The sequence below is a fragment of the Phalangium opilio genome, unplaced genomic scaffold (assembly GCF_054372755.1).
Source record: "Phalangium opilio isolate 3A_F unplaced genomic scaffold, DU_Popi_V2 ptg000091l_1, whole genome shotgun sequence".
NCBI classification, from domain to species: domain Eukaryota; kingdom Metazoa; phylum Arthropoda; class Arachnida; order Opiliones; family Phalangiidae; genus Phalangium; species Phalangium opilio.
The window spans coordinates 687092-698966 of NW_028324196.1; the positions used below are offsets into that span (position 1 = coordinate 687092).

The 11875-nt window shown below is 36.4% G+C and overlaps 5 non-coding genes across 5 annotated transcripts; all 5 read right to left on the reverse strand.

The window, feature by feature from the left end:
* Positions 1-9967: 9967 nt before the first annotated feature.
* TRNAR-ACG (transfer RNA arginine (anticodon ACG)) lies at positions 9968-10040 on the reverse strand. Its single transcript has one exon. It is a non-coding gene; the product is annotated as a tRNA-Arg (tRNA).
* A 91-nt stretch (positions 10041-10131) lies between these two features.
* TRNAR-UCG (transfer RNA arginine (anticodon UCG)) lies at positions 10132-10204 on the reverse strand. Its single transcript has one exon. It is a non-coding gene; the product is annotated as a tRNA-Arg (tRNA).
* Positions 10205-10290: 86 nt separating this feature from the next.
* On the reverse strand, positions 10291-10363 carry TRNAR-UCG (transfer RNA arginine (anticodon UCG)). The gene has a single exon. It is a non-coding gene; the product is annotated as a tRNA-Arg (tRNA).
* An 86-nt stretch (positions 10364-10449) lies between these two features.
* On the reverse strand, positions 10450-10522 carry TRNAR-UCG (transfer RNA arginine (anticodon UCG)). Its single transcript has one exon. It is a non-coding gene; the product is annotated as a tRNA-Arg (tRNA).
* Positions 10523-10608: 86 nt separating this feature from the next.
* Positions 10609-10681, reverse strand: TRNAR-ACG (transfer RNA arginine (anticodon ACG)). The gene has a single exon. It is a non-coding gene; the product is annotated as a tRNA-Arg (tRNA).
* Positions 10682-11875: the final 1194 nt, after the last annotated feature.

Here is an 11875-nt window from a genome sequence, read left to right on the forward strand (position 1 = left end):
TTAATGTGAAATTACGCGTGTGTGTGAAGGCTCAGTAGCTGAACCTCTACAAGGTGAACGACGGACAAAGGTATTACTGTCGATAAGAATAGTAATGGTGTACTGTTTTCTCACTTTTCTGAAAGAGTGGTGAAAAATACATCCACACGTAAGACCCAAATTTGTTTGACTTTTCGAAATATTTCGTTAACGCCGAAAGAACCAAAATGGCCAGAAAAACTAATCCATAGAACTGAAAACAAAAAAATCAAGAATTAAATGTGACTTTACAATTCTCTTATCGAAACACGAATCGACTAATCGATAACACGCAAAATATTATCGATTAAACGGTTGAAGCAAATGTCGGCTCCTATGGCACCCCTAACATTCTGGCTGACCTTCTACACATAATTTTATCTTGCCAAAGATAGGAGAACTAGTCTTGAGAGCGGGGCTAAAAGTAGCCTTTGCTTAGAGGGCCAGTCAATTCCACCTCTGGATTATGAGAACATCTAGTAGCATTTGTAGTGGCGTCGTTAGGGTTTGAAATTTGTGGGGGGGGGGCTTAATCTGCATAATTGGTTCATTGTCATATGTGTAGGCCTTTATAGCAATCGCAAATTTTGTGTCAACGTGAAATTATTCGTATTTTAAAGATATACAAATGTTTATTGATCGAGTACCGAACCGAGTTATTGAATGAGACATTTGTGGGTGAAGGAACTTCACTCGTCTATTTTAAGTTTAGTTTTAGTTTGCTTTTAGTCGCTACTACTGGGACCCCCTTCGAAAGAACGAGAAACATTTTACGTGTCTCCATCTGTTGAATCATGAATGGTCCCAATTTATTTCTTTTTCGTTCATTTCTTTGATTTTTTCTTCAAAATTATACTATTTGATACTGAAATTAATTCATCTCTACAAAGATGAAACTTAACGAATCTATCAATATAATTTTTTATATATTTTTATATTTTATAATTTTAGGCGGCTACGAGCAATTTTTTGGTAGGATCAGGGATAGATTTAATTTTAGAAGTAGAAATGGAGAACAGAGTAATGTGGGCGCGCGTCAAAGTCCCGGACCCCCTTCCAAGGGACGGAGGGGTATGAAAGAAGAGGCGCGGTCATAGCGACAGATGTATAAAGGAATTACGTATTTTTCGTCGTCCCCGTCAGCAACGTCATCAAAACGTAGCTGTTTAAGTGAGCCAATAAGATAATTTAAACAATCCGTTACGTTTTGGAGGGAGGAGCTCTATACTGGGCTATGAGTCGGACTGAAGTAAATACTAACCGTTCTCTATTCCTACTTCTATAGTTAAATCTATCCCTGCTAAAACTGAATACATCTCTATTTACCACGTTGCGTAACTTACCCATGAAGGTATCGTGAATATATTGGACAAGAAACTTCCACGTTTAGTTCGGGATAGTTGCGAAAACATGGTAATTTTCGAGTAGTAGATTTCAGTCGTATATCGGAAGTATGGTAGGCGATTGTACGTGACAACGTTGGGGAAAGCCTTCAAGTCCCAAATATCGTCCTAATTAAATGGGAAGCCCTCGTATAAGCGGTTCCCGTATGAGCGGATCCCGTAATAGCGGTCCTCGTAACCACGGCAAGGATGTTGGGGGCAGGATACGTAATCTGAGGGAAATCGGTGGGCCCGCTAACTCTGGAACGACTCGGGTTTGTGCGACCCTTGAAAATGTGGGAGGAATATTCGGAAAAATGGCGGGAATCAGATGAATCAGGAAGACCGCCCGCCATTTTTCCCGAGTATTCCTCCCACATTTTCAAGCGTCCCACCAGACCTGAGCCGTTAAACAGATAGCGGGCCCATTTCTCTCAGACTACGTATCCTCTCCCCATCATCCCTGACCACGGTTCCCTAAATAGCGGTTTCCCGAAAATGCAGTTTGCCCGTTACGGCAGTTCTCGTAAACGCGGCGAAACGTTACAGCAGTTCCCTAAACAGCTGTACAACCGGGATGTGAAAACGAGTCAAACGACAGTCGTTTATGATGGTGTATGTTGCGTTATTAAAACTCAAATAATACTAGATTAGATGAGGTTAATTAAGTCAGGTTCAGTTTGGCTATTTGTACCAAAATAGTCTTAGATTACGTTTCGTTTGGTTATTTGAACCCCAATAGTATTAAGTCAGGTTAAATTTGGTTATTTGTACCACAATAATTTTAGGTTAGGTGAGATCAGGCTAATCAAGTCAGGTTAAATTTGGTTATTTGAACCAAAATAGTCTTCGGTTAGGTTAGGTTATTTGAACCCCAATAGTATTAGATTAGGTTTTGTTATTTGAACCCCAATAGTTTGAGGTTAAGTTAGGTTAGGTTAAATTTAGTTATTTGTACCAAAATAGTCTTAGGTTCGGTTTTATTATTTGAACCCCGATATTGTATAGGTCAGGTAAGGTTAAGTTAGGTAGGTAAGGTTAAGTTAGGTAGGTAAGATAAACTGTAGTTTTAAGAGTTTTTCAAAACTCGAGCTAAACACTGCTATTTTCAAAAACAGCAGCCGCTATTTCTAAAAGAAGTAGTTTTGAACAACGCCGCTGTTTTTATGGATTCGCGGTTGCTATTTCAGGAACTACTCTTCTGGGAACTACACCCTCCTTAAACATAGGTCGAAACCGCTAAGTTGAGGGGTAAAACCGAGAGGGCGTAATTTATTGGTACTCAATCTGTGATTAGAACGAAACGAAAAGGTTCAAAAGGGCTAAGAGATATTTTTAAGTTCGATCAGTTCACTGGCACTTGACCAAGTAACGAAAGTTGAAGCTCATTAATATGTTAAGCGAAACCTCATAGCAAAAAAAGTAGCGCTAATCAAGTGCGGGTGAAAGTGAATTGTCGCGTCGTCTGCAAGCCTTAGGTGCTCGCTTTCTCGGGAGTTGATGAAAGAAGCGTATTTAAAATCTTACATCGTACACAAGCTCAAACGTCACGCTAAAAATAAAAAGAATAATTAATTTTTAATAACATCGATGTTTTAAATGTAGGACTATGCACTTTGTTATTTTATTTATTCTAATTAACTGGAAACCGTCAATTTTAGTATCTTGGAGTCGGAAAATGTCATAGAACCTTTTCCACTCAAAATGGCCCATACGTACTGGGGTCAATTCTTTAACTCATCTTTCAAGTTATCACGTCACTAGTGACAGAAGTCCATTAAATTAGCCTAGTGATAACTTAGTTTTGTCACAAATTCTGTAAGTTATCGTATTTCGGTGTTCCGTAACCGAACTAAATGTAGATAAACATGACGCTACTGGTAAAGGAGGGCCTTTCCAAAAGACATCGAGCAATATTTACTTGAGATATCTCCTTATTGCCTTCAGGGCTTCGGCTATCATTCTATCGTAATTCTCAATTACGAGTTCATCAGCCTTGATTCCATCTTTCATATAATATAAAGGTTGAAACTTGAATAAGCAAAGAGAAAAATCGAAATTAAACAACTATGTCAACGGTCGAACTGGGTCGACCTTAGTCGCGACGTAACTCGCCTGATGTCAGATCAGGGATTTGAATCATATGAGACGTGTGCCGAATAATGAAGCTAAGAAAGGTCTGACGATGCATCAGGTGAATTAAGCAATTAGATTTTAAACTCTAATTCATTGTGACTACGAATAAAGAACGTTATTTAATTCAAACAAACATACGCTACTTTGACAATTGTTGGAGTGTCCTTAACAAAGGATGAGGAGGTGTTTAGAGTGAGTTGTTAACCTAACAATGGAAGGGAATTTTTCATAGGTAGACTATAAACTGTGCCAATTTACTGGTACGCGTCAAAATGTTTATAAAATGGACATATAACATACCTCGTATAATGAAAACAGTCGTATTGTCTTGGGATTCATTGCTATATTCGAAGGTTGTACAGTTTATTAGCGCTGAAAATTCTAATCCACAATCTAGAAACGAAAGAGAAGCGATTCTTCGCTGCTCTGTCGTAAGACTAGTACGGTATCATTTGGTGTCCGTTATTCTAAACAAAAAAATCTTTCGGAATATAAACAAGAAAATTACGATTACATAATATTATATCTACCTGTGTTAGCGTCACTCGATAAGACAATGTTACTCCATGGCTGTATATGGATTTTATTGAAAGAAAATTATGCCGAGAAGTAGTTCACTAAATCTATTATTAGCCTACAAATAATTTTACAGTTCCCACGAGTCTAGTCGGGTCACATTGTTTAAGAAGGGCCACCATTTTCACCAAACATTTTGGTCGTATTGGGAAAAGAAAAAGAAACCCAAATGTATAAAATTTACTGGCCAGGCTATATACTTGAGCCCTCTTTCTCAACGCGAGTGCTTAGAAGATACGAATTAAAGGAAAGCGCGGCTCCATTGGTCCCCCTTAATGATGGCATTTCTACTAAGCTTGCTAAAGGCCAGTTAAGTCAAAGGCAGGAACCAATGGGAACTAGTGCATTAGGTCTGATGGGCTCCTGCCTTTGGCAAGGTAAAATTCGTGTCCAGAAGATTAGCCAGAATGCTAGGGGTGATCATGGAGCCGCGCTTTCCTTTAAGGGACGCTGCGAAAGCCAGCGTGGACTCTACATTTGTCCAACTCAATCTTTCCCGACGCGAGCTCGGAGCTGGTAAAGAATTTCTTTTGAACTGTTCCTCAACAAGCTTGTCTTTCGTGTTCCGCAATCACACCACAAACTAACTCCAAACTGTTCTTATAATCCAAGCGCTTTTTATATATTCACACACGTAGATAAAAATGTCCCGAATGTTTTATTCTAATTATAAACAGATCCGCCCATGATAACATTTACATAACACGTTCCTACTCACGTTACAAAAAAAATTAAATCACTTAGCAATGTAGTCTTATGTGCTCCATCTATATAAATTAGTTATGTCTATATATAAAAAAACAAAACAAAAAACTCTCATCTTCCTGTGTAGCATATTGTACACTTTTCTAAATACTTTATAAAAAGTTGTAGTCAGTACTCAGTAGAGTAAAGTCTCTACGATCAGTGTGACGTCACAAGAGGCGGAGGGAAAGGGGGGATGAAATTTTACTAGTCACCAGCCATCTACCGTCACTAGTGGGAACTATTTTATTTCGCCCTTCTCTATTTTGAAGGCAAATTCAAGACAAAAATGGCCACAAAGCACTGGCGTTGTTGTGTAAACGGTTGCATAGGGAGCAAACGGAATAGAAATTCAAACGATCAGTCGGAAGATTTAAGTTTTTATAGAGTTGCAAAAGCTATAGAAAATCAGGGAGTAGAAAGCAAGGACCTTTCGACAGATAGACGCGAAAAGTGGATGTTAAACCTAAGGCTTAACGGTGTAACACCTTATACAAGAGTGTGTTCAAGGCATTTTTTCTCAGGTATGTAAATACTTAACCAAATCAGTCTAGTAGTATGTAAATATCGTACATAAGATAATATATTTGGATTTTAGGTGCACCATCTAAACTTTATAATAGAACAAACCCGATGATCTGAAAGGTGTAGCAAAGTCAAAAGAAGTTCCAGGCACTGTCAAACGTCTCCGAGAGGAGGGTAGGTTTAAAACGTTTAAACAATCAGGAGTTAGTATACCCTAAAGCCACAAAGCTTCAAAGAAATATTCAAAATCCTATGGCTACTTCAACACCTTGTTGTCAGAGCAAAGTCTTAAAATTTGGTGAGAATGAACGATACTGAGTGGATTTGTTCACCAGTGTTTTAGAATCAAGCTTAATTTTACTTAATTATAGTTTTTCAGTGTTTATATTTATTTTATATGTTTCAGATAATGATTTTGCATCGTTAGAAGGCAAAGCATCTGTAGCTGATTTTGATGAAGCAAATGCAGCCACAAATGATACATTTTCGAGAGGTACATCAACAATAGAGGATTCGGCAACATTATTAGGAGCTACGTTATCTCTAGAAAACACCAAAATGAAATTAATAAAAACTGTCTTTGTAGACAAAGACGGAAAAAGTAAGAGATAAGTGTAGAAAATTAATTGCCTGAAGTAACAGATATTCAATTTTCACTTTTGAACACATGATTATAAAACATAAATTATTTGATAAAATTCTTATCTTAGTTTTTTTAACCAAAATTACTTTAGTTAAAATATTTTAACATGACACATATATCATTTTAAAATAATACGCGTTTTCCATTTATTTTCTCTCAAATATTTACAATTTGGTTGAACCCTATAAGGGGAATAAAATGGACAGAAAAATGTTAATAGCTGATAAATAGAAAACCGTATCAAAACAAAAAGTGTTCGTTAAAATGAAAGTTTTCGAAGTTTCAAAAATTCACGTTATGTATAGCTCTCAAAAGACCACGATCAATCTACAGATCTTTTCGACACTAGTATCAACATCACAATCAAACTGCCAACGTGACTTTCCGCTTCGCAATATTTCCCATTTAAAAATATAAAAATTAAACTCATAAATCTCATTTTTTTTAGATATGCAATATTTGAACCTTCTTAAAGACCATGTCAGTCGAAAGTAAAACGTAGTATCAAGCTAGTATCCCTTAAAAATTCTTGAAGAAGCCTTTTTCTAGAGCTAATACTGAGATCAAAATACTAGGGTAAATAATGTTGAAAAACATTTTTCGCACATGAAATTTTGGTGAAAAAAACTAAGATAAGAATTTTTTCAAATAATTGATATTTTATAATCATGTGTTCAAAGTGAAAATTGAATATCTATTACTTCAGGCAATTAAATTTCTACACTTATCTCTTTGTCTACAAAGACAGTTTTTATTAATATCTGTTACTTCAGTCTTAATATTAATTAAAATAGTTTAGAAACCTTAGGAGGGAAGGTTTTAGGGCGTTACACTTTTATTAGTTAAAGCTTTTCAACTAACTAACCATCTATTACATATTTTCAATCCTGACTGCTTGACTTGATAATTAACGTCCAGTCAAACTCAAATTGCTTTCCCTTCATTTTCACAAGCACATCACAGAGCAAGCGGTAGTTATACCACAAAAAGATTAAGTAGGCCTGTGCACAAAAAGATTCCATAGATCTGAGCACCAACAAATGTCTTAGAATTGAGCACCAGCACAAGTCATATGCTTATCGGTAATCAGGCTTAATTACGAGCCATCGGTAATCTAACTTAATTACCTGTCATCGGTGATCTAGCTTAATTATCTGCCATCGGTAACCTAGCTTAATTACCTGCCATCGGTAATCTAGCTTAATTACCTGCCATCGGTAATCTAGCTTAATTACCTGCCATCGGTAATCTAGCTTAATTGCCGGCCATCGGTAATCTAGCTTAATTACCTGCCATCGGTAATCTAGCTTAATTACCGGCCATCGGTAATCTAGCTTAATTACCGGCCATCGGTAATCTAGCTTAATTACCTGCCGTCGGTAATCTAGCTTAATTACAGACCATCGGTAATCTAGCTTAATTACCGTCCATCGGTAATCTAGCTTAATTACCGTCCATCGGTAATCTAGCTTAATTACCTGCCATCGGTAATCTAGCTTAATTGCCTGCCATCGGTAATCTAGCTTAATTACCTGCCATCGGTAAACTTGCTTAATTACCTGCCATCTGTAATCTAGCTTAATTAACTGCTATCGGTACTTTAGCTTAATTACCTGCTATCGGTAGTCTAGCTTAATTACGGACCGACGGTAATCTAGCTCAATTACGAGCCATCGTTAATCTAGCTTAATTACCTGCCATCGGTAATCTAGCTTAATTGCCTGCCATCGGTAATCTAGCTTAATTACCTGTCATCGGTAATCTAGCTTAATTGCCTGCCATCGGTAATCTAGCTTAATTACCTGTCATCGGTAATCTAGCTTAATTACCTGTCATCGGTAATCTTGCTTAACTGCCTGCCATCGGTAATCTAGCTTAATTACCTGCCATCGGTAATCTAGCTTAATTACCTGCCATAGGAAATCTAGCTTAATTTCCTGCAATCGTTTATCTAGCTTAATTACCTGCAATCGTTTATCTAGCTTAATTACCTGTAATCGTTACTATCCCTTCGAAATTATCAGCTAAATCGATTAATTATCACAAAAGTTATTTGTTAATTTTGATTCCTTCCTTAAAATTGTTTCATATATGAATATCATTCAGTTTTTGCAACGAAAGAGAGTAAAATCAGATGAACGTCCGCGGTAAAACAGCGTAAGTGCAAGAGTAGCTTTCTACTTGGCTTTATCCACGGTAAAACGCCGTAAGTCCAACAGTAAGACATATAGGGTGCAACAACGTAAGTCAAAGCATGATTAAAAACATGAAATTAGCACTTAAACTTAATTTTTCGCAAAAACCTTAAAAATGGTCCTAGAAAAAGGTTTATATTTTGATATAAAACCGTTCCCAAACGTAACAAACAAATATTTCATTTCGAAAGGGTGGTCACAATATGGCTAAATTGGAGATGAAAATGGAATATGGAAATGAAAACCACCCTTAGCAACTTTATTTTTTATAAAATAAACTAATGGGTGGATCTTTTTGAAATTTTAACCACATATTGAGGGCCGGAATTGTAGTTCTGTGGAATTTTTTCGAAACAATTAATACAATACAATAAAACCTACATCTAAACAAAAACACTCCTTTTACATTAAGAGCAGTATGAAGTCTTATCTAAGAGAGCTATCGCTCTCCTAGAATGAGGTAATCTGTTTTATGTTTAACAATGGTTTGTTTTTCTATAGACGTGGGACTTATTACGAGTAATGGTGTATGGGATGGAAGGACTAGCTAATACTTTTTTCAAGTAATATAAAGGGTATTATTTAGCCCCTCTCAGATTGAATGGAAGTGCTGTTGAGAGTTTGTTTTCGCAGTATAAATTTAACGCTAATGGTAAGTTATCAAGTGTTAATTTTGCCTGTGCGCGAAAGTCACTTTTAACAAAACGTGATGTTCATAGTCAGCATAACTCTGGTGCTAGCTATAGGAATGAAACACTCTTAGTTAAAGAAAAATGAGGCTTTAACTGCTGTAAAAACACTTTTAGCATAAATAAAGTCTTTAATTGCATTCAAAATCACGGAGATACCGTGGGTTGATTCTTTGCCGCTTTGGACGTTTGTTGTAGTCATTATCCGAATCTTTCGTTTTTTCATTGGGACTCATTCTCTTTTTAGGTGTTGAACCATAGTTTCCATTACTCTTGGGGTAATTAGGAGCTGGGTAAGAATTTACTGCTCTTTGATTATTGAATCTTGGGTTTACTTGACTGGCCCCATATCTTTCTCGGGGTTTGTTTTCCGATTCATAATTCGAGCATCTAATCATCAAAGCCTGAGCCTCTTGGGCTTTTTCTTGAACGTCGGACAACGTGGAATTATCCGGTAACCTCATATTTTGCAACAGTTTTGGATCCATTCCTTTTAATACTATTTCAACAATTTTGCTATTTCTCATTGTTGTGTTTAGCTGAGCGCATAATCTTTCAATTTACAAAATATAACTTAATACTGGCTCATTAAATTTTTGTTTATTATTCAATATATTTCATTTCAACTGTCTTTTATAATCGTTTCCTGAAAATGCTTTGCAAAACGCGTCTCTAAATTCAAACCAAGTCGTTATAGTCGGACTTACTCTATTCCACCAGCAATTTAAATTGTTTCCTAACACCAGCGCAACAGTTTCTAGCTTTTTAGATTCGGTTAGGCAGACGCGTTATCCAGTGCGCCACAAGCCCGTTAGCTGTTTATCTAGATGCTATTGAAGCATTGCAACATTATAAATTTCCCTTCCGTTATACTCAATTATCATCTTTAAATATTAATACCGAGCTCGCCAGGACTCGAACCTGGAATCTTCTGCTTCGAACGCAGACGCGTTATCCATTACGCTAAAAGCCCTTGCTTTCTACTATAAAAAACTTTTCCAAACGTTGTATTTATGCATTTTTTATGACGCATAAAAGATCTTTCACTAAAACAAACACCGAGCTTGCCAGGACTCGAACCTGGAATCTTCTGCTCCGTAGGCAGACGCGTTATCCATTGCGCCACAAGCCCGTAAGCAGTTTATCTAGATGCTATTGAAGCATTGCAATATTATAAATTTCCCTTCCGTTATACTCTAATTATCATCTTTAAATGTTAATACCGAGCTCGCCAGGACTCGAACCTGGAATCTTCTGCTTCGAAGGCAGACGCGTTATCCATTACGCTACGAGCCCTTGCTTTCTACTATAAAAAACGTTTTCAAACATTGTATTTATGCATTTTTTATGACGCATAAAAGATCTTTCACTAAAACAAACACCGAGCTCGCCAGGACTCGAACCTGGAATCTTCTGCTTCGAAGGCAGACGCGTTATCCATTACGCTACAAGCCCTTGCTTTCTACTATAAAAAACTTTTTCAAACATTGTATTTATGCATTTTTTATGACGCATAAAAGATCGTTCACTGAAATAAAGACCGAGCTTTCCAGGACTTGAACCTGGAATCTTCTGCTTCGAAGGCAGACGCGTTATCCATTACGCTACAAGCCCTTGCTTTCTACTATAAAAAACTTTTTCAAACATTGTATTTATGCATTTTTTATGACGCATAAAAGATCGTTCACTGAAATAAAGACCGAGCTTTCCAGGACTTGAACCTGGAATCTTCTGCTCCGTAGGCAGACGCGTTAACCATTGCGCCACAAGCCCGTTAGCTGTTTATCTAGATGCTATTGAAGCATTGCAATTTTATAGATTTCCCTTCCGATACACTCTAATAATCATCTTTAAATGTTAATTCCGAACTTGCCATTACTCGACCCTGGAATCTTCTGCTTCAAAGGGAGACGCGCTATACATTACGCTACAAGCCCTTGCTCTCTAATATAAAAACTTTTCCAAACATTGTATTTATGCATTTTTTATGACGCATAAAAGATCTTAAGATTTTAATTATAGTGATGCTTCTTGATCTTCACTCTTTAGGATAGTAACAGTATGTTGTAGAAAAAGAGCTGCTGCTTGAAGGACTTATCTTTATTTTATTTTAGAAGTATTTTTAAAATTCCAGAAGCTCCGCAACCGTTACAATAACTGTTTCTATTGCAGTTAATTCAACATTTCTTTGAGGTATACAGGGTTTTATTATTTGTTAATCTCACTACAATGCTACTAATTGTGAAGGTAAGTGGTATAATTCCTGAAACTCAACCAATGTAGAGGACAACATCATTCGTTAAAACAATTTTTCCTGTTGCAACAGTCCGTATATGGTATTTCATTTTATAAATTATTTGTTACCAAGAGTGGATTGTTTAATTTAGAAATATAAGTAACAGTGGTGCTGGTTAATCCAGGAGAACATTGTCTTTACGTAATTAGTCAAACAAATTCCATATGCAGATTTTTTCAATGTAACCACGTGGGAAACAAAGGGTTGCGTTCGCTATTTCCACAGTCCTCATTGCCGTTTGTTTATATGTCAGAATTGCTATGAATTGTTTAGGTATTTGATTTAATTACTGGTATTTAAGTGAAACTATGGAATCACATCATTCATTAACATTGTAACCTTTGTAGTGATCCGTTGTAACGGGCTCCCCGGTACAACATATTTAATTGTTAATCTTCACGTTACCGCAAATTTAGCACGGGGCTAGATTAAAATTGAACGCAATGTGTTGGAACTAATCAAAAACTCATCTAAACATTAAAATTAAGGTTAGTAATTTTTTGAAGCTCAATTTATAAGCTAAATCAATACTGCCAAGCCACAATCCTTCATTAATTTCAACTTAATTAAGAATAATTAGGGTGAATTTAAACATAAAATATACATATTTTGGATAAAAACTCGAATAACTTTTAAATGAACTACTTAATTAATATTAAAACTGTATAGCT